This window comes from Salvia hispanica, chromosome 5 (assembly GCF_029641045.1).
Source record: "Salvia hispanica isolate PSC_SH4W2 chromosome 5, Shi_PSC_v1, whole genome shotgun sequence".
Classification (NCBI taxonomy): domain Eukaryota; kingdom Viridiplantae; phylum Streptophyta; class Magnoliopsida; order Lamiales; family Lamiaceae; genus Salvia; species Salvia hispanica.
The window spans coordinates 13810292-13814259 of NC_142696.1; positions in this window are offsets into that span (position 1 = coordinate 13810292).

Consider the following 3968-nt stretch of genomic DNA (forward strand, 5'->3'; position numbering starts at 1 on the left):
TTAATTAAATTAAAAGGGTATTAATGTCAAATCCTATATGTAGTAATTATAACTAACTATTTTCTCTCTCCTCAAAATCATCTCAAATCTTTAAATTTACGTAACTCTCTCAATTTAAATTACTTTTTCGCAAAAAATATATCAAATTAAAGATAATTTAATAAGGATTCCAACGAGATCTCAATTGCATATGTTCCGACGATGTTCGGGTGATGAAATTTGATAAATTATATTTCAATTTTCGTACATGTTGATAAGCAGCTTTTATCAACAAATGCAACAAAAAATCTCAATACATTGTAGGCAAAATCTCAATATTATGCATGTCCAATCTCAATAAAAATTTGTTGATATTTTCTTGTCCTTGTATTGATATTCTAATGTCATATTGTTGATATTTGTAATACACAATGTTGATACAAAAAAACACCCACGAAAATTATCATATGATAATATAATGACGATATTACCCTTTTGTTGATATTTTGTCTACTATTTATTGAGATTTGTGAGCTTTAATCTCGTCCACTCATTTTAAAATCCAAGGGTGGAGATTTAGTCTTATTTTAGATTAGGGTGCTATAAGCATTAGAATATGACCATATATATATATATATATATATATAGGGGCATGTTAGGGTGCCACCACCCCTTAAAATAACACCAAAAAAGACGCCAAAAAAAAAACGCCAAAAAAGACGGGCAGCAATATGCTGGCCTTTAAACAGCAATTTTTCTTGAACAGCAATATCCAACACGTTAGACAGCAATCTATAAATTGTTGTCTAACGTGTTGGATATTGCTGTGTAACGTTTATAATATTGCTGTATAAGCGTTGTCACGTTGTCATTTTAAGAGGGGTTGTCATTTTAACACAAACATATATATATATATATAACTAATAACTAATATCAATTTTGTATGTTAAAAATATCAACACAAAGACATAAATTTATCAATCTTCTTGTGTTGATAAATTTATGTCTTTATGTTGATATTTAAAATTTACATGTTGTATTGATATAATTATATCTTTGTGTTGATAATTTTAATACTCTGAATTGAAAGTTATTAGTTATTACTGTAAATTAGTTAGCACACTAGTGCAACCCTATATATATATATAGAGAGAGTTCCATTATCCACAAATCCACTCTTAAAGGCCGAACCACCGAACCCTATCAAATTAGGGCTTTTAGATCTAGTTTTTTATGGATAAGATACAGAAATTTATAAATTATTTTCGCCTTCATCACAAGCCTATTTTAATTCATCCGAAGGTAAATAAGTCATACTAATATGTTACGAAGATTTAACTTCGTCCAGAATATATTACTTCATTCTAGTAGGTTTTTACTTCATTCTAATAGGTTTTTACTTCATTCCAGGAGGTTTTTACTTCATTCCAGTACGTAAATGTCGTCGCGTGCCGTTCTTTCTCTCTACAATATCTATCACCACCGCCATGGCGCTAATATGGTTTAATAAACACATGGAATAATATAATAAATTATTGGAATGAAGTATGTGTAGAAGCATTTGAAGTCCTACTGGAATGAAGTAAAAATCTTATCCAATGAAGTAATAACGTTTCTGAATGAAGTAATAAACTTACTTGAATAAATTGCATATTTAAATGTTAATCAAGTAAAAACTCACGTCAATGAATTTGAATGAAGCATATGTTGAATCATTTCAAAACCTACTGGAAGCAAGTAAAAACATGTTGTAGTTTCAAGGTATTACGTACAGAATGAAGCAGAAAAAACTAGATCTAATGAAGCAGAAAAAAATTTCACAGCAGCACATCTCATCAAAAAAACTAGATCTAATGGCCCAGATTTGGTCTCTAGTTCGGTCTTTAAAATTGGTTCGACATTGATCACAACTCTATATATATATATATATATATATATATTCTGGAGGTATAAGCTGGACGAAGTCCAGGAACAAGAGGTATAAGCTGGACGAAGTCCAGAGAGAAAAAAATATTAAAAAAAAAAAAGAGAGAAAGAAAGGAGGTTAGAAGGAGAAATTCTCATAACCCGAAGCATCGGTGGTAGAAAATAACTTAGAGCGTTTGATCCTAACATCCCTGGTGAGGAATGAGTGATCGAGCGAATCCAACAACTGGTGAAGCTAAAGGCTATCTGGACAAACTGACAAGCCGACTAGGTGGAAGAAGGGAAGAGGAGGATTTGGAGAGTGTAGACTATTGGATTGACCTTAAACTTGTGGGGACAGATGCTTAAAAATCTGAACTAATTCATGCCTATGTGTTTTATTCTCTTAAGTGTTTGTTTCTTTTGTATGTCAATAGGATGTCTAGGTCTAGGAGTTTTTTTTTAGTATGCCGGTCAGGGAATAACCATGCATTGAAATTCGCCTTATTCTCTTTTTCTTGTCTTTATACTTGAGGACATGTATGGTTTAAGTGTGAGCAGTTTGATAAGGCTAATTTCATGCATTGGTTATAGGGATAAATTTTGTAATTTCCTGGGTCTAACAAGGTTTTATAAGCCAGGTGTGTAGAGAAATCGCCAGCCCCAGGAAGAAGACGAAGATTGCCTGGAGGAAGAAGCTGGCAGGAAAAGTGAGCGGAAGGGGGAGGAGTTACTAGACTGGGGAGCATCCGATCGGAGGGCAAAATGGGAATCACAGGAACAGTCTAGAAGCTCTATCCACTATAAATAAGAGCATGCGATCAACGTGAAATCATCTCTCTCATTCCATTCGGCTCTTAGCTTAGTTTTTCCACTTTTCTCTACACACGCTTGAGGGGATACATTCTAGGGAGTGCATTTTCAGATCTAGTTGTGGTGTAACACCGTCTCTGCGGAGGCGAAGATACAATCCTTTACTGTTTTTCGTTTTACATTCTGTATTTCCCCGAGTCTTTGTTGTTCGATGCTCGGTTATGCTTTGTTATTGTTTCGCTAGACACTTCGCATTTTGCTATGGATATTTCTATATTGGTTTCAGTTATGATATTGTCTTTTTATTTGTTTGCTTTGGTGGAGATTGTTGGTTGATTTGAGTTTGGAGTTTGAATTGCTTGGAGATTGTGGTTGATCAGTTAAATCTAGTTGAATTTGTGAATATCGGAGATGGAAATGGTGTTTTATTGTTGTGGATGGCTTGGATCCGGAGTGGATGAAGCATCCGACGTATAGATCTGTTCACATTTGCATGGTTATGATGTTTTGAATTCTATTTACTTGTTTGCCTCATCTAGTAGTCATAGATCTGTGCTAGTTTTAGTCGTTTTTTATGTCCATCAGTTTAATTTTGTTAGCCCCTGCTTTGATTTTTATTTGCTCTGTTTTTCATCGGTCGTGATAAAAATTAGAGAAGATGATGTCGTTGTTGGTTCGTCCTTAGGTTAGTTAATTTGCAGCTTTTTTCAGTCGTACTATGCCGTTTTGGGAAATGGTCCCCACGTTTCGCTTTTCGTCTGTCTAGGCTAGCTCAGTAAGTCGTTTACCCAATCAAGTAATCTTTTCAATTGCCTTTAGTCATTATGCATGTCCCTGCCTAGAGCTAGCTGTTAGAGTAGAATATTTCATTTACCCAATCTAGGAATTAAAGCTCAACCCCAAAAATTGCGTGGCACCAGCCAAAAATAGTTTCCAGGTCTTTGAACATGTTTTCTTACACATCTGTCTCTGTGGATTCGATCCCTGCTTCCATGTACTAATCTTTTTAGCTATAGCGGGTTGAGGGTTTTGAAGGGCGAAGGAATTGATTGTGTGCCCAACGACAAGTTACCCAAGATTCTCTGAGTTCCTAGACCCGGTGTCTAGTGGATTCTCTGGATCGGGAGATTTTATTTTAAACACATCTCGCTTACTCTTCGACCACTCTTCACATCCCCTCGGTAGGGAAAAGGTTTTACCCGCTTCATTGAGTTGGTAGGATCTTCTTTAGAGGGTTCTTTAGTTTCTTCTTTCACCTCTTCAATTTCCAC